We start from the raw sequence: 22,689 nt of genomic DNA on the forward strand, positions 1-22,689 counted from the left end.
CTACTGTGATAGGCCAACAGACGGGTTGGAACTACGTCTATCACAGTATAAGAACAGCTGTTTACTTACATCCTGCCAATTCCCTGTTCTACACTGCGAGGTGTTACAGTGAACCCGTATATACGAAAATTGCATTTACCATTTATCGCTTGAGTTTAATAAAAATACTTAAAGTATATTCGGTGACTGAATCACATTTTGTCCTGATACCAGATTCAATTGACGCAAATCCCTTATAGTAGCTAAAACATTCCCTGGCCTTGGTCAGATATTCAGATTGTTTTCATAATGTTTTTGTAAGAAATTGTATTAGATATTGGTAACTTGTTTTAACAACTTCTCAACATTACCTATAAGTTGACACAACATACACATCCCCTCTTTTTCTTGGACATATGCTGGACACATAGGACATATACACGGCACCCACAATTCCCCTCCCCCATGACAATCACACAGACACACCCAACCCATGGTTGGACCTCAGGACAAAGAACTCTCAGGAACCAATGGAACGTGGACACCAGGCCTGATCAGGACTACCCAAGACCCAGATCGACCAATCGGAAGGCCGGACTCGCAGATCTACCTACTTTGCTTGTTGTCTATRTAGTACTGTACAWTTCTGGAAACTGGTCTCTTTCCCGGACGATTCACTAGGAGTCAGAYAGAAAGAGCCTTGCTGCAAGATTTTACTAAGATATCTTTACATGTGATTAAACGGCCTTATTATAAAATTATCCACCTCGTCCTATTGTCTCCTCTTGTTCTCCTGTCAACAGTAAACGTTTTACTAACATTTTCCTTATTGACATCTCTGCCTGAGGAAGTCTTACGCCGTAATCTATGGATTTCACGTGACTCGGAATACAGCAACGTTATCTCTGCGGCCAAAAGGAAGGCCTCTAAAAATGTTGGCCGAAAATACGGCGCCATTGGCCACGCGCACTACCCCGAGTTAACTTTACCACCGCTGCTGAACAAAAATCCTATGGGAAGCACTAGAATTGGTGACGTGAGAATAGTCCACACCGTGGCTGACTTCTGAAAAGCACTCGGGCACTGCCATTATGCTAGTACATCATGTTTCATCAGTAAAAATGATGAAAAGTAGTGCAAACCGAAACGTAGGCTAAACAAGGTCCGTATTAACCAGCAGTTTAAACAAAACATGTTTCAAGCTATCACTGCGTCACACAATGGATTGCTATTGTGCTTCAGTACTTCAATGTGTCATTAGGGGAGTCCCTGCAGACCGATAGCAGGAAAAAGGAAGTGAACATAAAAGTAGGTCGACACGTAACGTATAGCTTCGGCCTAACTGTGACTATTTACACAGATTGCTAGACGTGCAACACTTCCTCTATTAGAATTTTTGCATTTCTCTAGAATGTTCAGCATGCACAGCTCCAATCACGTAGGTAGTAGCCCAGGCAGAGCTGACAATGACAAGCGAAGCAAAAGTAGCTGTGGTCAACTGATGTAGGCTACTAACTCTACAATCACATGTGGTTGCTCGGTCTCACAATTGTCATGGGCTAAATTCATTTCTACAGCTGTTTGAACTCCTACAGGTGGGAGAAGTTAGTCACAGGTGCATTCCGTTTATAGTGCACTACTTTTTGACCAGAGCACTAAGGGGAATAGGGTCAGGGAGATTGACTTCGAAATTGGAAGTCTATCCATGTCCTGAGTACCTCGGGAAATGCCTTCAAAACCATCCACTAGGTGCAAAAGTGAACGTTATTACCATCAAGTACGCTTGGGTTTGCTAGGGTGTTGTGGACAGGGATGGTGTCCATAACATATCTGCATTAATAGTGGAATGATAGCGCTTCACAGTATTACTTGCCCACCAGTGTTGTGACTGGCTGTGACTCGCCTATTGATTTCTCCCGCCAGAGTGGCATCCGTAGTCAAAGCTGTTCTGACTTTGTGGCTGTGATATCTTGTGGAAATTGCTCTGTTATTTCCTGGTTGGTAAAATTCTACACTATTCACTCAATTTAAGCTTGTGAGAAAACAAGCAATGAATAGTGTGTATACCATCTAAATCTCTGCAAAATATTTTCAATAAAATAAAACAAAAAGTGTTTTATTTATTTACAGCCGTTTGAAGCTGGTGGACCAAACCTGAAAGTAAAAGGCTCAAACGCGAATCTGCCATGTTAAAGGGGCAATGGGATGCGGTGAAGATTCGTTTTGAATGCACTAGGCTGCATTCAAAACATATCTCCCTGTGAAACACTATCATTCCACTATTACTGCAGATATTATGGCCATTTAATGAAATTACAAAAATTTAAAAAGCATCCCATGTCTAGCACCTTTAACAATTCGGAATGAGGGCTTGAACTAAACTTCGAAATTTGGAGAAATGGAACGATACAGAGAAGCAGGAGCAACCAAGGGTACCAAAAACACGTAGAAATTTGACGTTTGGAGCAGAGTAAGTGAGCGGAGCTGGAGAGGAGCGTGCCCAATTTGACTGGAGTGGGGAGCGAGATTCCCAAAGGCTGGAGCTTTGGCCTTCTCGCCCACTCCAATAGCGCTCCAGTGGTGCTCACTTCACGAGCTCAGGGCATGCCCAGCCCAGCATGAATTTGTAGTCAACTTGTGTGCTGCTTTAGCTACTGCCATGGAGTTCGCCAAATATTTAAATAAAGAAATTGACAACACAGTTGCAAAATTAAGGCGACTTACAAAGATGAGGACAAAGAGCAATGGAGGGAATGCGTGGATGTAGTGTCCACTACTAAAGAATCATTTTGGAATCTGAAAAGACACATATCCCAAAAGCATGATGGTGTAGGATACTTACTACAAGCTAAAAGAAAGGAACGAGGTGGGTAGCTAATTAAGTGTCATTGTAGCAAAAGTATTAATAAACAAAAAATCTGATCTTACAAAAGTTTACATTTTTGTTAAATTATGTATACAATAGGCCATAATTGATTTTGGCCAAATAGACCTGGCATATTCCAACTTCCAAGGAGCTTTCAGTTTTAAATGGGGTTATTCCTGCCTAAAAACCTTGAGGCCTACTTATAGAACTCTTAGGACTCACTTCCCCCTATCTGAGATATCTACTGCAGCCCTCATCCTCCACATATAACACCCGTTCTGCTAGTCACATGCTGTTAAAGGTCCCCAAAGCACACACACATCTTTGGGTCGTTCATCTTTTCAGTTCGCTGCAGCTAGCGACTGGAACGAGCTGCAAGAAACACTCAAACTGGAGAGTTCTCAATCTCTTCATTCAAAGACTCAATCATGGACACTCTTACTGACAGTTGTGGCTGTTTAGCATGATGTATTGTTCTCTCTACCTTCTTGCCCTTTGTGCCGTTGTCTGTGCCCAATAATGTTTGTACCATGTTTTGTGCTGCTACCATGTTGTGGTGCCACCATGTTATGTTGTCATGTGTTGCTGACTTGCTATTTTGTCGTCTTAGGTCTCTCTTTATGTAGTGTTGTCTCCTGTCGTGTTGTGTTGTCTCCTGTCGTGTTGTGTGTTTAGTCCAATATTTTTATTTGATTTTTAAATCCCAGCCCGTCCCCGCAGGAGGCCTTTTGGTAGGCCGTCAATGTAAATAAGAATTTTTCTTAACTTTAATTTAACTAAACAAGTCAGTTAAATAAATACAAAAACAATCATATAAATAGAAGAAGAAAAAAGAAAAAAATGTGGCTCTGCAAGCAGAGAGAGGATATTCTCCACTGCTGGCCTGCTCTCCAGGGACAATAGCATGAGCCTGAAGCTACAGACTCTGGCCAAACTCATGTTTCTAAAAATGAATTCAAAGGCACTGTAGACTGAGCCTAATAAAAAAGTCATTTTTTAAGTAAGTCACAGCCTATATGTGCAATTTATAGACTATAATGATTCAATACAACAAAATGTTGTTTAAATGCTGAGGGCCTCATGTCCCTGACTCCTTACCAACCTAGTCTGTCACACACGCAAATGCTTCCCAATGTATTTCTTTGTAAGCTATAGCCTTGAAATAATATTGCCTAAATAATTCATTTTGGTTCCTTCTTAGGCTCCCTGTCTAGCTATAGAAATATTTAGAATGTTTACAGTGCTTTCGGAAAGTATTCAGTCTAGAGGTCGACCGATTAATCGGAATGGCCGATTAATTAGGGCCGATTTCAAGTTTTCATAACAAATCGGAAATCGGTATCAGTTGTGTTGTGACAAGGTAGGGGTGGTATACAGAAGATAGCCCTATGTGGTAAAAGAACAAGTCCATATTATGGCAAGAACAGCTCAAATAAGCAAAAAGAAACAACAGTCCATCATTGCTGTAAGACATGAAGGTCAATCAATATGGAAAATTTCAAGAACTTTTAAAGTTTCTTCAAGTGCAATTGCAAAAATCATCAAGCACTATGATGAAACTGGCTCTCATGAGGACCGCCACAAGAAAAGACCCAGAGCTACCTCTGCTGCTGAGGATAAGTTGATTAGAACTACCAGCCTTAGAAATTGCAGCCCAAATAAATTGTTCATAGTTCAAGTAACAGACATCGTAACATCAACTGTTCAGAGGAGACTGCGTGAATCAGGCATTCATGGTCAAATTGCTGCAAAGAAACCACTACTAAAGGATATAAATTAGAGACTTGCTTGGGCCAAGAAACACGAGCAATGGACATCAGATCGGTGGAAATCTGACCTTTGGTCTGATGAGTCCAAATTTGAGAGTTTTGGTTCCAACCGCCGTGTCTTTGTGAGACGCAGAGTAGGTGAACGGATTTACTCCGCATGTGTGGTTCCCACCGTGAAGCATGGAGGTGTTTTGCTGGTGACACTGATTTATTTAGAATTCAAGGCACACTTAACCAGCATGGCTACCACAGCATTTTGCAGTGATACACCCTCCCATCTGGTTTGCACTTAGTGGGACTTGAGGGGAAAATTATGTATTGACCTTATTTGTTGGATATGTAACAATTATTTACTTAACAAAAAGTAAGATATTTCAGTCCTGCTAATGCTGAGTTTTATGGTGTCCACTCTAGCTTCCTGCAGCTAGTCTGGGTGTCGTGGACATGGGTTTTTACTAGAGATAGCTGGAGCTGGCAATTGATTGACCTGGTGATAAAACCTACAGATGGCATTCCAGTGACAGAATGGTGGGTGATTGTAACTGGGATACAGAGGAGTAGAACAATGCTTCATTGTCTCATATTCCTGGCATCTGGGGAACTAAGTAAAACACCATCCTACGTAGATAACCAAGGTGGCTGATGGGAAGGTTAGAAATGACTGACTAAGCGATCTTGGTATGAGCAATATAAAAACGGTGCATTGTCTGTAAAGGCTCTCAGCCTAACAGTCAGAACAAGAGTGTAAGGGCTGACGGTCTCATTACTGCAATAATTAATCGATATTAAATAAAGATGATTGTTTGAAGAACTGACCAAGTCTCTCTCAGTACTGAATTTCCAAGACAGACTATCAATTGTTTTTCAACAGGACAATGACTCAAAGCACCTCCAGAGTGTGTAAGAAGTGATGGAGTGCTGCATCAGATGACCTGGCCTCCACAATCACCCGACCTCAACCCAAATGAGATGGTTTGGGATGAGTTGGACCACAGAGTGAAGGAAAAGCAGCCATCAACTGCTCAGCATGTGGAAACTCCTTCAAGACTGTTGGAAAAGCATTCCAGACAAAGCTGGTTGAGAGAATGCCAAGAGTGTACAAAGCTGTCATCAAGGAAACATGTGGGTACTTTGAAGAAACCTAAAATATATTTTTATTTGTTTAACACTTTTTTGGTTACTAGATGATTCCATGTGTGTTATTTCATCGTTTTGATGTCTTCACTATTATTCTACAATGTAAAAAAATAAAAAAAATAAAGAAAACCCCTTGAATGAGTAAGTGTGTCCAAACCTTTGACTGGTACTGTAAATATTCAGGCCCTTTACTCAGTACTTTGTTGAAGAACCTTTGGCAGCTATTACAGCCTTGAGTCTTCTTGGTATGACGCTACAAGCTTGGCACACCTGTATTTGGGGAATTTCTCCCATTCTTCTCTGCAGATTCTCCCAAGCTCTTTCAGGTTGGATGGGGAGCTCTGGCTCTGGCTGGGCCACTCAAGGACATTCAGAGACTTGTCCCGAAGCCATTCCTGCGTTGTCTTGGTTGTGTGCTTAGGGTCATTATCCTGTTGGAAGGTGAACCTTGGCCCCAGTCTGAGATCCTGAGCGCTCTGGAGCAGTTTTTTGTCAAGGATGTCTATACTTGGCTCCATTCATGTGACTAGTCTCCCATCCCTGCCACTGAAAAACATCCCCACAGCATGATGCTACCACCACCATGCATCACCGTAGGGATGGTGCCTGGTTTCCTCCAGATGTGACACTTGGCATTCAGGCCAAAGAGTTCAATCTTGGTTTCATCAGACCAGAGAATCTTGTTGCACACGGTCTGAGAGTCCTTTAGGTGCCATTTGGCAAACTCCAAGCGGGCTGTATTTTACTGAAGAGTGGCTTCCGTCTGGTCACTCCACCATAAAGGCCTGATTGGTGGAGTGCTGTCCTTCTGGAAGGTTCTCCCATCTCCACAGAGGAACTCTGGAGCTCTTTCAGAGTGATTTCTTACATTTAAGAATGAGGACACCGTGTTCTTGGGACCTTCAATGCTGCAGAATTTTTTTGGTGCCCTTCCCCAGATATGTGCCTCGACACATCCTGTCTCGGAGTGCTACGGACAATTCCTTCGACCAAATGGCTTGTTTTTTTCTCTGACATGCACTGTGGGACCATATATAGACAGGTGTGTGCACCTTCCCAAATTATGTCCAATCAATTGAATTTACCGCAGGTGGACTCCAATCAAATTGTAGAAACATTTCAAGGATGATAAATGGAAACAGGATGCACCTGAGCTCAATTTCGAGTCCCATAGTAAAGGGTCTGAATTAGAGTTCGACCATTATGATTTTTCACCGCCGATACCGATTATTGGAGGACCCAAAAAAAGCAGATACCGATTAATCGGCCGATTCTTAAAATGTTACTTATTTATTTGTAATAATGACAATTACAACAATACTGAATGAACACTTATTTTAACTTAATATAATACATCAATAAAATCAATTTAGCCTCAAATAAAATGAAACATGTTCAATTTGGTTTAAATAATGCAAAAACAAAGTGTTGGAGAAGAAATTAAAGTGCAATATGTGCCATGTAAAAAAGCTCATGTTTAAGTTCCTTGCTCAGAACATGAGAACATATGAAAGCTAGTGGTTCCTTTAAACATGAGTCTTCAATATTCCCAGGTAAGAAGTTTTAGGTTGTAGTTATTATAGGAATTATAGGACTATTTCTCTCTATACCATTTGAATTTCATATACCTTTGACTATTGGATGTTCTTATAGGCACTTTAGTATTGCCAGTGTAACAGTATAGCTTCCGTCTCTCTCCTCGCCCCTACCTGGGCTCGAACCAGGAACACATCGACAACAGCCACCCTCGAAGCATCGTTATCCATCGCTCCACAAAAGCCGAGGCCCTTGCAGAGCAAGGGGAACAACTACTTCAAGGTCTCAGAGCGAGTGACGTCTCTGATTGAAACGCTATTAGCACGCACCCCGCTAACTAGCTAGCCATTTCACATCGGTTACACCAGCCTAATCTCGGGAGTTGATAGGCTTGAAGTCATAAACAGCTCAATGCTTGAAGCAGTGCGAAGAGCTGCTGGCAAATGCACGAAAGTGCTGTTTGAATGAATGCTTACGAGCGTGCTGCTGCCTACCACCACTCAGTCAAACTGCTCTATCAAATATTTACATTTACATTTAAGTCATTTAGCAGACGCTCTTATCCAGAGCGACTTACAAATTGGAAAGTTCATACATATTCATCCTGGTCCCCCCGTGGGGAATGAACCCACAACCCTGGCGTTGCAAGCGCCATGCTCTACCAACTGAGCCACACGGGAACATATCAAATCATAGACTTAATTATAACATAATAACACACAGAAATACGAGCCTTAGGTCATTAATATGGTTAAATCCGGAAACTATCATTTCGAAAACAAAACGCTTATTATTTCAGTGAAATACGGAACCGTTCCATATTTTATCTAACGGGTGGCATCCATAAGTCAAAATATTCCTGTTAAATTGCACAAACTTTGATGTTATGTCATAATTACGTAATATTCTGGCAAATTAGTTCGCAACGAGCCAGGCGGCCCAAACTGCTGCATATACCCTGACTCTGTTGCACAGAACGCAAGAGAAGTGACACAATTTCCCTAGTTAAAAGAAATTCATGTTAGCAGGCAATATTAACTAAATATGCAGGTTTAAAAAGATATACTTGTGTATTGATTTTAAGAAAGGCGTTGATGTTTATGGTTAGGTACACATTGGTGCACCGACAGTGCTTTCTTCACGAATCCGCTTGTTAAATCACCCGTTTGGCGAAGTAGACTATGATTCAATGATAAATTAACAGGCACCGCATCGATTATATGCAACGCAGGCCAAGCTAGATAAACTAGTAATATCATCAACCATGTGTAGTTAACTAGTGATTATGTTAAGATTGATTGTTTTTTATAAGATACATTTAATGCTAGCTAGCACCTGACCTTGGCTCCTTGCTGCACAGGTAGTCAGCCTGCCACGCAGTCACCTCGTGGAGTGCAATGTAATCGGCCATGATCGGTGTCCAAAAATGCCGATTACCGATTGTTACGAAAACTTGAAATCGGCCCTAATTAATCGGCCATTCCAATGAATCGGTCGACCTCTAGTCTGAATACTATTTTAGTTTTTTATTTGTAATAAATGAGCTACATTTTTCTTTGTCATTATGGGGTATTGTGTGTAGACTGAGGGGGGGGAAATTATTGAATACATTTTAGAATAAGGCTGTAACGTAACAAAATGTGAAAAATGTCAAGGAGTCTGAATACTTTCTGAGTGCACCATATATGCTGTTTAATATGACATGTAGCCTACTTAAAATGAGCACTTCTTACATTCACCTTCTCATGTTTATTAAAATACTTTTCATTCAAATCATATGGTTTGGTTTCAATACTTCAAAACCAAATGGTAGGTCCCGGTTGTCAAAAAAAATAGATGTTGGTTAAATTGCGATTTTAATGAATGGAGCAAATTTGCTATAAAAAGCTATAGTCCCGCGCCCCCTGTGAGCGCAGAGTGGTTGGAAAGGACGTGGACCGGTGCATAAGCACTTATTGCCGACAGCTCAAATCCACTCAATTACATACACTGGTTTGTAGAAAAGTGGATAAACATTTCATTCTGCAATGAGACAGAGCTTGTTGATAGGGTGCCATTTGTGACACACACAGACTCGTTCCATGCTGATATCAATAAGCCTAGCTCAGTATTCTTTCAGCGGTCTCTGTTTTGCTGAAACTCAAAAAACACGCAGGGCTGGGGCACTCCCTAACAATCCCCTAAACCCTGCTCAGCCACCCCTCTAACTCTCTAGATTACACACACACACCCTCACAGGCGCAACCACACACACAACTACGTACGTAACCCTGGTTTGTCCATGGTGTTACTGGCTTATCAGGGCTTTGGGGGAAGCTGGGGCGAACCACTATCACTGCAGCCAGACTGTATCCTGCAGGCTGTCCTGTACTGTCCACTCTGCCTTAATGTCACAAGGCTTGCTCCATCTACTCTACTGGGTCTGCAACTCCTAAAAACACTCCTGACCTCTCACTGACAATGCCAAAAGGGACATCATGCAGCTAGCATGAGGCATATTCACACTAGAGTTCTACAACAGTTCTACCAATGGACAGTGGAATTCATGAGCAGGATGTCTTTAGTCGCAAAACCTTGCGTAAAGCTACTGTGAGGATGCTGCTTACCCAACATTCAATTTTTGTGAACTCAGTGCAGTTGGCTTACATTTTTGTGCAGTGTGAACATTCCAAAGGAACTCAGACCCCTCAAAAGAGCCCCCCAAAAGCGAACTGAGACCATCTCCTGAGGGGATCTGAGTTCGATTCGCTTGAAGTCTGTGGTCCAGTTACCTTTTTTAGGGCATTGTGAATACAAAGAGAAGAGTTATTTTGCTTATTTTTACCACAGAATAAATTTTAAAGAGGACTATGTGTGAAAACACACTTAGGGGGCTTACACACCAAATTATTTTGGAGTGTTTTTTCCAAACTCTGGTGCGTTTACCCCCTTAGTTTGGTTCATTTGGAATGGTGTGAACACAATCCACACTCGGGAGAGCACTGAACAACGCACCTTGGTTAGCTCAAACAAGGGTGGTCTCGGCCCGATTCAATTCGTACCGTGGTGCGGTTCGCTGCAGGGGAGAACGCAGTCCGGAACAAACACAGCAAAAGAACCAGGGTAGCGCAGTATTATTGTTTGACCGTTCTGTGAGTATAGCGGCAAATTTAGGAGCACATGCTATGCAGATTAGGGGAGACGGGGGCTATCCGGGGGATATAGGCTACAGAATAGTAGGGATGTAACAGTACACATTTGTACCAAATATTGTTTCCCCAACTTTTTAAGAGAGCCGGTAGGTATATGGTTCCATTCAGGCACCAAGGTAATGTTAGTTTTATATTGGACATTTTTTTCTCGTCATTATCTATTGAACCAAGCATGCCATGACAATGAACATTTTATATTCTGAATGAAATGGAGAATTATCCACATTCAATATGAAACTAACTTTACCTTGGTACCTATCAGCTCTCTAAAAAGTTAGGTAAACAATACTCTGGATATTTTGTCTCAAATTTCGAGCACAGACAACCGGTAGAGAAGTTTAAATGTAATTTTATTCAACGTTCTGGTTTGTAAGGAACATTTACATGATTTTGCACACACGTCTCAGGCTGTATATACCAATTATTTGTGTATTACAGCCTGATTAAATCAGACTAGGTTCATTCTTGAATGAACTAGGGCAGGTGTTTTAAAACTGGGGTCCCGGGGTACTGCAGGGGGCCGTACTTTTTAAAATGTGTTTTGGGGAAAATATTTTGGGGGCAATTTGTGTTTTTGTTTTTTTTATGAATATCGTTAGCTGGAAAACAATACCATTGTAGACACTATTTTTATTTCTCTTGCGTTCAGAAGGTAGGCAGAGGTAATTTCACAAGCCAATGATAACTAGTCTTAGCGCAATGACTCAAACTACCCTTTTAATCTGGAGGAAATTACAGTCATTGGAGCTATTACTGGGTTTTTCTGTATAGAAAATTCTTCGACAGGCAGTCTAAGCAGTAATTTTTGGGATGGAAAAACAGTTTCGGTGTCACCTTAAATGAAGAAAACCAGATAGAAAACGATATACATTTTTAAATAATACCATAATAATAATAATAATAACAATAATCAAATAAAAGCTAGTCAGGGAGAATCTAAAAAAAAAATTGATTTTGTTTGAGCAGAGGAACACAGCATTGGAACATTTTGATTTACAACAGCAAACTTTTCTTTATGGCGCCAAAATACACTGTACCTTTACCTTTATAGCTAATAGACTATGTTAAGAGTATACACTTCATAGACCACACAGTGGCGTTATAACGGCCACATTTCTCTCTCTTGGTCGGTTTGACTCCGAGTGATGAAATTTGGCACACATGCTCAAGGATGAGTCTAGCTAACCTGTAAAGTATGGTTGAGTTTGACCACATTGTGACGCTGTTGGACAGGAAAAAACATTTGATTTTGAGTTCTGATATTTGGCAAGCGTAAACTGTACAGAGGTAGCTTATCTTAGGCCAATTTATACTATTTGTCCTGATGGTGGCACAGTGGGCACTAGAGATGAGACAAACTGACAATTTGCTTAATGTTTAAACTACCATTTTTTTTAACGGTTTTCAGTTAAAATTATAAGAAATCATACAATTCCATGTCAATTTACAATGCCCGATATTGGTGTTATACGTTTAACCGCTAGGGCCGGGCAGTTAAGTTATATCTACCACAACCCTCTACAGAGAGAATGCAGCTACAGTAACATGTCGATAGCAACAATTGATAAATTCTCAGGAAATAAAAGTGCATCAGGTCTGTACCATTTCATACCGTAGAATTATGCCCAGCCTTAAAAAAAAAAAAAAAAAGTATATTTTTCCCCTAACAATAAACGTCACTGATTGATGTGCTGCTGTGTTGGTTTTTTATGCCGTTTTTTTATGATATGGTAGCTAGATGTGTTTTATTTCTAATAAATGTCCTGGGAAATCACGGTATTTAACAAACTTTAAAGTAATTTTTTAAGATAGTCGTCTGCGCGCAGGCAGTAGACAAGCAGTCTGCCCGCAGCAGCTCGAGATTATTTGATTTACAGTTCTGATAACCTTGTGATGGATTTTAGTCCAGTTTCAGAAACGGCAATCCTTTACAGACAAGTAAAATGTCCGTTCATATCACCGGAGGTTTCGAGTCAGCAATTTAAAAACCGTAGTGTAGCCTACCCTAACAGACAAACAAACATTCCGTAGCCGGGGCAACATTCCGTTCCATCTGAAAAACGTAATCGATACAGGCTACCGGTAGCCTGTGATGAGGCACACAAAAAAGACTAACGTGCTAGTAAAACCGTGCGGCAGGTAGCCTAGTGGCGTTGGGCCAGTAACCGAAAGGTTTCTGGATCGAATACCAGAGCTGACAAGGTAAATATCTCTCGTTCTGCCCCTGAACAAGACAGTTAAACCACTGTTCCCCGGAAGGCCGTTATTGTAAATAAGAATTTGTTCTTGACTGACTTAAATAAAGGTAAATTAAAAATAAAACAAATAAGACTGTCCCGAAGACATCTGTGCCAGTATATTCTACACGCAGAAGACTTGCAGGCAGAGACAGAGCGAGGGAGAGAGGCAGGAGCGTGCACATATATTTTGGTAATCTGCATCTAACAATGCCTTGCAATTTGAACTATTTTGAAGTTCGTCTCTGGTTTTATTTGAATTACACAACTTCCCTGGGCCTTTATAGCGTATAGGCTATATCACGGAAAACAGTATGATGGCTAAACTGGTCTGCTAAACGATTGACAGCATAACGTAATTTACCTGGACGTTGTTCGTTCTGAATGTTGTAGCTACCGGGAAGGAAATTATTCCGAATGACAGTTATGACTGTTGCAGAAGTCAAAACCATTAACGTTGCAGTCCGCGTGCTTCCCCATTAATTTCGTCTCCTTCGTGTCAGGTTCTTGTTTCCGATTCATTCTGGGTGCGAGATAACTCCGTGTAGAACGCTAGTTTGACATTTGACAGCAATCTAAATAGACTTCTAACAAACTTTTTTTTTTTCTTGCACGAGGTTTTCACTCTATAGCTGATAAATTAGCACACAAACGTTGATATGTTATAGTATATTACTCATGGCTGGACCGTGACAAAACCAAGCAAAGTGTAATTTCCAAAGATTCCATTCCTTTACAAGCCACTGTAGTCTGTAATACCGTCGGAGTGTGTGTGTGGGTAGGGAGAGAGAGAGAGAGAGAGACACACGACTTCTTCTATTATGTAATGGCAGTTCTCAAACGTTAAAGGTGCATGCCGCCACCTACTGTACTGGAGTGTGTGGTCAATCACAGTTTACAACATTAGCTCCACATTTTTAAATGCCCCCTTCAGAGAAAATGTTAGAGTCGATCTGAATTTCTGTCTGTGTCCATTTTGAAAGTGCTGAACTAATAATCCTACCTCGTTGCAGCTTGTTTGCTTGCACTTGCTTATAATTAGAGCTAAGTGTTAATGATATAAGAACAGACATTATTAATTTACTGAACATAAATGTAATAATGTTTGTGTATGGTTCAAAATTCAAAACTCATGTTGGAGTTCGTTACTATTAAAGGACAATGAGGTTCTTATCGACTTACACAAATCCACAAGGAGTGAGTAGACACCACATTTGTTTAAGAAAGTCAGCCATGTATTTAAAAAGTCAGTAAATGGGGCTGAATGAACTGTATCGCTGCCAGACGAGGCTCCGCTGATAGCCAGGTGTAGCGGTGGTAAGGATTCACTCCATGGTGCTGAAAGCAAAGCTCATCTGTCGGGACAGCTTTATGTAGGCCCTAACAGTTTGTGGGCACCGTTATAGTGCAATTGTTGAGTTTGTTCCACTAAGATTTACATGCTAAAATCGCCACTGATACAGTGGTTTGGTATATGAATCTATAACCTAAAGTTAGTTATATGTAACTTTATAAATAATAATTCAGAAAGTATTCAGACACCTTGAATTTTTCCACATTTTGTTACATTACAACCTAATTCTAAAATGTATTAAATTGTTTTTCTTTCTCATCAATCAACACACAATACCCCATAATGACAAAGCAAAAACAGGTTTTTCGAAATTTTACCAAATGTATAAACATGTAAAAAAACGAAATATCACATTTCCATAAGTATTCAGACCCTTTACTCAATACTTTGTTGAGGCACCTTAGGCAGAAATTAGAGCCTCAAGTCTTTTTGGGTATGCTACAAGCTCCCCCTATATTTGGGGAGTTTCTCCCATTCTTCTCTGCAGATACAGTACTGCTAGGCTCTTTCAGATTAGATGGGGATCATCGCTGCACAGCTATTTTCAGGTCTCTCAAGAGATGTTAGATCGGGTTCAAGTCCGCGATCTGGCTGGACCACTCAAGGACATTCAGAGACTTGTCCCGAAGCCACTCCTGCGTTGTCTTGGCTGTGTGCTTAGGGTTGTTGTACTATTGGAGGGTGAAAGTGACCCCAGTCTGAGGTCCTGAGCGCTCTGGAGCAGGTTTTCATCAAGGATGTTTCTGTACTTTGCTCCGTTCATCTTTCCCTCATCCCTGACTAGTCTCCCAGTCCCTACCGCTGAAAAACATCCCCACAGCAAGATGCTGCCACCACCATGCTTCACCGTAGGGATGGTGCCAGGTTTCCTCCGGACGTGACGCTTGGCATTCAGGCCAGAGTTCAATCTTGGTTTCATCAGACCAGAGAATCCATTCACCTACTCTGCGTCTCACAAAGACACGGTGGTTGGAACCAAAAACCTCACATTTGGACTAATCTCACAACAGGTCTAATGTCCATTGCTCGTGTTTGTTGGCCAAAGCGAGTTTCTTATTATTATTGGTGTCCTTTAGTAGTGGTTTCTTTGCAGCAATTCGACCACAAAGGCCTGATTCATGCAGTCTCCTCTGAACTGTTGATGTTGATGTATACGCTGATTCGGTGAGCGAGTTTATTAGCAAGTGTATCAGTGATCTTGTACCAACAGCGACTATTAAAACCTTCCCCAACCAGAAACCGTGGATTGATGGCAGCATTCGCGCAAAACTGAAAGAGCTAACCACTGCTTTTAATCAGGGCAAGGCGACCGGAACCATGACCGAATACAAACAGTACAGGTATTCCCTCCGCAAGGCAATCAAACAAGCTAAGCGTCAGTATAGAGACAAAGTAGAGTCGCAATTCAACGGCTCAGACACGAGAGGAATGTGGCAGGATCTATAGTCAATCACGGACTACAAAAAGAAAACCAGCCCCGTCGCGGACCCCGATGTCTTGCTCCCAGACAAACTAAACAACTTCTTCACTCGCTTTGAGGACAATACAGTGCCACCGACACGGGCCGCTACCAAAACCTGCGGACTCTCCTAAATGTAAAACATTTAAATGTGTTAACCCTTGCAAGGCTGCCGGCCCAGACGGCATCCCTAGCCGCATCCTCAGAGCATGCGCAGACCAGCTGGCTGGTGTGTTTACGGACATATTCAATCAATCCCTATCCCAGTCTGCTGTTCCCACATGCTTCAAGAGGGCCACCATTGTTCCAGTTCCCAAGAAAGCTAAGGTAACTGAACTAAATGACTAATCGCCCAGTAGCACTCACTTCTGTCATCATGAAGTGCTTTGAGAGACGAGTCAAGGATCATATCACCTCCACCCTAACTGTCACCCTAGACCCACTTCAAATTGCATACCGCCCCAATAGGTCCACAGACGATGCAATCGCCATCACATTGCCCTATCCCATCTGGACAAGAGGAATGCCTATGTAAGAATGCTGTTCATTGACTACAGCTCAGCATTCAACACCATAGTACCCTCCAAGCTCATCATTAAGCTTGAGGCCCTGGGTCTCAACCCTGCTCTGTGCAATTGGGTCCTGGACTTCCTGACGGGCCACCCCCCAAGTGGTGAAGGTAGGAAACAACATCTCCACGTCGCTGATCCTCAACACTCGGGCCCCATAAGGGTGCATGCTCAGCCCCCTCCTGTACTCCCTGTTCACCCATGGCTGCGTGGACATGCAGCCAACTCAAACTCAATCATCAAGTTTGCAGACGACACAACAGTAGTAGGCTTGATTACCAACAACTTTAATAAATGGATCACGAGTCACTTTAATAATGGCACTTTAATAATATTTACATATCTTGCATTACTCATCTCATATGTACAGTTGAAGTCGGAAGTTTACATACACTTAGGTTGGAGTCATTAAAACTTGTTTTTCAACAACTTGTCACGACTCCCACCAAAGGTGGCACCCCTGCCTGTTCGGGCGACGCTCGGCGGTCGTCGTCGCCGGTCTACTAGCCGCCACCGATCCCCTTTTCTGTTTGTTTGGTCTTATTGGTTGCACCTGTCTCTTATTTTGTTTCTTGATTCATGTCTATTTAAGCCTATTTTTGTGCGGGATTGTTTTTCTGTTAGTCAGGTTGTGCGTGTTGTGTTCCTGTCCGTTTGCGCCCTGTGTTGGGTTGGACTATTTTCTGACGATTTTCCGCCTGTTGTTTTGGGCGTTCGTTTTGGGAATCCTAATAAAGTCGGTTTCCCCCAGTATCCTCTGCTCTCTGCATTTGACTCTGCACCCACCACTCCAGGCGATTGTGACACAACTCCACACATTTCTTGTTAACAAACTATAGTTTTGGCAAGTCGGTTAGGACATCTACTTTGTGCATGACAAGCATTTTTTCCTTCAATTGTTTACAGACAGATTATTTCACTTATAATTCACTGTATCACAATTCCAGTGGGTCAGAAGTTTACATACACTAAATTGACTGTGCCTTCAAACAGCTTGGAAAATTCCAGAAAATGATGTCATGGCTTTAGAAGATTCTGATAGGCTAATTGACATAATTTGAGTCAATTGGAGGTGTATCTGTGGATGTATTTCAAGGCCTACCTTCAAAATCAGTGCCTCTTTGCTTGACATCATGGGAAAATCAAAAGAAATCAGCCAAGACTTCAGAAAAAAAATTGTAGACCTCAAGTCTGGTTCATCCTTGGGAGCAATTTCCAAACACCTGAAGGTTCCACGTTCATCTGTACAAACAATTGTAAGTAAGTATAAACACCATGAGACCACGCAGCCGTCATACCGCTCAGGAAGGAGACGCGTTCTTTCTCCTAGAGATTAATGTACTTTTGTGCGAAAAGTGCAAATCAATCCCAGAAAAACAGCAAAGGACCTTGTGAAGATGCTGGAGGAAACGGGTACAAAAGTATCTATATCAACAGTAAAACGAGTCCTATATTGACATAACCTGAAAGGCAGCTCGTCAAGGAAGAAGCCACTTCTCCAAAACCGCCATAAAAAAGCCAGACTACGGTTTGCAACTGCACATGGGGACAAAGATCGTACTTTTTGGAGAAATGTCCTCTGGTCTGATGAAACAAAAATAGCCGGGGGCAAACTACCTGCCCTCCAGGACATCTACAGCAACCGATGTCACAGGAAGATGTCACCAATAATGTCACCAATGTCCCCAATAAGTTTTCCATAATGACCATCGTTATGTTTGGAGGAAAAAGGGGTATGCTTGCAAGCCGAAGAACACCATCACAACCGTGAAGCACAGGGGGTGGCAGCATCATGTTTGACCGAAGTTAAACAATTTAAAGGCAATGCTACCAGTTACTAATTGAGTGTATGTAAACTTCTGACCCACTGGGAATGTGATGAAAGAAATAACAGCTGAAATAAATCATTCTCTCTACTATTATTCTGACATTTCACATTCTTAAAATAAAGTGGTGATCCTAACTGACCTAAAACAGGGATTTTTTACTAGGATTAAATGTCAGAAATTGTGAAAAACTGAGTTTAAATGTGTTTGGCTAAGGTGTATGTAAACTTCCGACTTCAACTGTAAATACTGTATTTTATTCCATCTTGCCTATGCCGCACGGTCATTGCTCATCCATATATTTATATGTATATATTATTATTCCATCCCTTTACTTATATTTGTGTGTATAAGGTAGTTGTTCTGAAATTGTTAGATTCCTTGTTAGATATTGCTGCACTGTCGGAACTAGAAGCACAAGCATTTCACTACACTCGCAATAAAATCTGCTTACCATGTGTATGTGACCAATAAAATGTGATTTGATAAAAGACAGAAATGCCAGTGGTGGATGTATTGCTGTTTATATTCAGAACCACATTCCTGTAAAGATTAGAGCATCTCATGTTAAATACTGTTGAAGTAACATGGCTACAGGTTCATCTGCCTCACCTAAAGCCCATTCTTGTGGGAAGCTGCTATAGACCACCAAATGCTTACAGTCAACAGAGTTATATTTTCTGGGTAATTTAAATATTGACTGGCTTTCATCAGGCTGCCCACTCAAGAAAAAGCTTCAAACTGTAACTAGTGCCTGCAACCTGGTTCGGGTTATCAAACAACCTACCAATGTAGTCACAGACAGCACAGGAGTGAAATCAACATGTATTGATCACATCTTTACTAATACTGTAGAAAACTGCTTGAAAGCAGTATCCAGATCCATTGGATGTAGTGATCACAATATAGTAGCCATATCTAGGAAAACCAGGTTCCAAAAGCTGGGCCTAATATAGTGTCATACAATACTTTTTGTAGTGATTCCAAAGTTGTTGATGTAAAGAATCATTTGTTGGTATGTAACGAGGAAAAAACAGACGTTGCACACATTTATGAAATTGCTTATCCCAATTACCAATAAGCTTGCACCTATTAAGAACATGACTGTAAACACTTTTAAATCCCTGTGGATTGATGAGGAATTGAAACATTGTATGGTTGAGGGGGATGAGGCAAAATGAATGGCAAATAAGTCTGGCTGCACAACTGATTGGCAAATGTACGGCAAATTGAGAAATCACGTGACTAAACTGAAGAAAATGAAGGAAAAAAACTACACAGTCAAAAGTTTGGACACACCTACTCATTCAATGGTTTTTCTTTATTTTTACTATTTTCTATATTGTAGAATAATAGTGAAGACATCAAAACTATGAAATAACACATATGGAATCATGTAGTAACCAAAAAAGTGTGAAACAAATCTAAATATATTTTAGATTCTTCAAAGTAGCCACCTTTTGCCTTGATGACATATTTGCACACTCTTGGAATTCTCTCAACCAGCTTCACCTGGAATGCTTTTCCAACAGTCTTGACAGAGTTCCCACATATGCTGAGCACTCGTTGGCTGCTTTTCCTTCACTCCGCGGTCCAACTCATCCCAAACCAAACCGTCACTGTAAATAAGAATGTTCTTCACTGACTTGCCTAGTTTAAAATGTTTATTATTATTTAACGTTTATTTAAGTGCAAACCAGATGGGATGGTGTATTGCTGCAGAATGCTGTGGTAGCCATGCTGGTTAAGTGTGGTCCTCCGTGCTTCATGGTGGGAACCACAGATGCAGAGATCCTCCGTTCATCTACTCTGTGTTTCATAAAAACAGCGGTTGGAACCAAAAATCTCAAATTTGGACTCATCAGACCAAAGGACATATTTCCACCGGTCTAATGTCCATTGCTTGTGTTTCTTGGCCCAAGCAAGTCTCTTCTTCTTATTGGTGTCCTTTAGTAGTGGATTCTTTGCAGCAATTTGACCATGAATGTCTGATTCATGAACAGCTGATGTTGAAATGTGTCTCTTACTAGAACTCTATGAAGCAATTATTTGGCCTGCAATTTCTCAGGCTGGTAACTCTAATAAACTTATCCTCTGCAGCAGAGGTAACTTTGGGTCTTCCTTTACTTTGGGGGTCTTCATGAGAGGCAGTTTCATCATAGCGCTTGATGGTTTTTGCGACTGCACTTAAAGAAACTTTCAAAGAAACTTTCCAGATTGACTGACCTCCATGTCTTACAGCAATGATGGACTGTCGTTTCTCTTTGCTTATTTGACTTGTTCTTGCCATAATATGGACTTGGTCTTATACCAAATAGGGCAATCTTCTGTATACCACCCCTACCTTGTCACAGCACAACTGGTCGAATCATGACATCAGTGATCTTCAGGTCGGAGCTCTAGATAGAAGCCTGAGTCCCCGACTTGGAATTCTGAGTTGGATGACCGTTCAAAAACGTATTTTCCCAGTCGGAGCAATCTTTCCCCCAGAGTTGCCAGTTGTCTTGAACTCACTGTAAGTCTGCGATTTCCCACTTCCCGAGATTCCAGTTGTTTTGAATGCCGCAGAAGTCATGCTGGATTGACAGCATGGCCAATGTATTCAACCTTTTCTGGCCCATGGTTTTGCGTGTGAATGTTTATGCTTTTAAGCTTGGAAAAGAGAACCTTAAACCCAGACTTGGACCACACACCCTCCGCACCGAATAACAGGCAGGGGAAGCAAAATAGTGATTGCTTTGCCACACTTGCAGTCAGTCACTGATTCCCTCCAAACCACTTATTGTTGCATTAGCGATTTCCAATTTGTTGTGTAATGTTTATGTCCAATGGCCRATGAGCACCGATACCTTTTATCTATAATTTATCTTCATATGACATGTATTGAAAAGGATTTGCCGGTAGATTGTTAACGTGATTCATGATGATGACTGCTTGTCTGGCTAAAATGTTGAAAGTATGATGTTGACATGATCGGTCCAATCAAAGCTAGGGTAGATACAACGCTCTGCCCCACCTGCACTGAATGACGGGTCGCCACTGAGAACATCATATATTTACTAGCATAGTAAATAAAGTTAGGAGTTGTTTATTGTTTGTAGACTATATACATGTTCATTGAGTGAGTCTGGTAGTGAGAGACCAGGCCTGTGTATCAGATATAGGCCCCTTTTACACAACACAACGAGTCATCACAGTGGGTGCGTGCACCAAATGTACAGTTGAGTTCGTGGGAACCTGTGGACAAGCTGAAACGGCTTCACTTTGAAAAGACAGGTGTGGTTCGAGTATCACTGACAGTTTGGTTAGTGGAGCAATACTGGTGTGGTTTCCACGCCAGAGTCGTGTGAGAAGAGCAAGAACACACCACACAGAATTGCATCCGTTCGGTTCCCACGGTACCTATGCTGCTGCGGAACTGCAGCAAAAGGAAGTCGCACGTGCTTTTGTTATTTGTTAAGTTCCATTGCTTCTTGTCACTTTAAAACAACTGGAATATCCACGTTGCTCTTTAGATGGCTCATAAACACATCTCTTGGCTTTATTTTATGGAGGGAGGTTAGAGACTAGACTTGTGCTCCGGCCTCATTTGCTTTATAGAAGTGGCCATTTGTTTTCTCTGTCCAATTTTGAAGTTTGTTATTGCCAATAAATAAGGCCATGTGTCTATGTCCTAAAGTAGGCCGATGCGTTTTTAATTCCACAAATTAACTTAACAAGACACACCTGTTATTTGAAATGCATTCCAGGTGAATACCTCATGAAGCTGGTTGAGAGAATACCAAGAGTGTGCAAAGCTGTCGTCAAGGCAAAGGGTGGCTATGTGTTATTTCATAGTTTTGATATCTTCGCTATTACTCTACAATGTAGAAAATAGTACAAACAAAAGAAAAACCCTTGAATGAGCAGGTGTGTCCAAACTTTGACTGCCACTATATATACCCCAAAATATATATGGGGTATTGGAAATGATGCAATTACATTAATGGAAGAATCAATCTTTCTGCAATATTAAAGATGATCTACCGCCTAAAATCTGTGTTCGTTTTGCTCCACTTTCTGGTTTGCTTCCTGACTTATTTTTTACCTCTGCTTGGGAACATTTTGTGGGCACTCATGGTGTCTTTTAGCTTAACTTTGTTGTTGCTAGTCAAATTTCAGTGGACACCCCCATGAGTCTTTCAGAACCCCTCCTAAAACCCCACCTGTTAAGTTGGGTTGTGCTTCGGAGGACGCATGGCTTTCGACCTTCGTCTCTCCCGAGCCCGTACGGGAGTTGTAGCGATGAGACAAGATAGTAATTACTAGCGATTGGATACCACGAAAATTGGGGAGAAAAGGGGATAAAATTAAAAAATAATAATAATAATAATTCATGCTCAAGAGGAAATCCTACAGATTCCCGTATTTCAATGAGAAACGTATTTTAATTAGATCCCTTGCAACCACACAACACAAATTATAAACAGTTACACATCATACATGCTTTTGTTTATATTGAACTGTTTATCAACGATCAACATAATGCAAAACTTAGTTTATGTATTGTTTAAATCTACTTTGAGTATGCAAATTGGCTTGTTCCAGTAGTGATGAGTAAAGTTGTCGTGACATGTTTTGGGGATTTCGAGATATCTATTATTTTGAATGCTAGAAAGTGAACAAATGTACTTAATATATTGTATTGATCAATAAAAGACTATTAAAATACATATTTTTTATTGTATAATGTCTGTCCCTCAGTCTTATGTAATTGGGGTTACCAC

At 41.2% G+C, this 22,689-nt stretch overlaps 1 protein-coding gene across 2 annotated transcripts in view; it reads right to left on the reverse strand.

The window, feature by feature from the left end:
- The window catches only part of LOC111961256 (tyrosine-protein kinase JAK2), a 73,979-nt gene extending 60,497 nt beyond the window's left edge, over positions 1–13,482 (reverse strand). For both annotated transcript variants that reach the window (XM_023983388.2, XM_023983389.2), the window contains exon 1: positions 13,080–13,482. The gene's annotated coding sequence lies outside the window, so the exon portion shown is untranslated. The remainder of the gene's footprint in view (positions 1–13,079) is intronic.
- Between the last annotated feature and the right edge of the window lie 9,207 nt (positions 13,483–22,689).

The sequence above is a fragment of the Salvelinus sp. IW2-2015 genome, linkage group LG4q.1:29 (genome assembly GCF_002910315.2).
Source record: "Salvelinus sp. IW2-2015 linkage group LG4q.1:29, ASM291031v2, whole genome shotgun sequence".
NCBI lineage: Eukaryota > Metazoa > Chordata > Actinopteri > Salmoniformes > Salmonidae > Salvelinus > Salvelinus sp. IW2-2015.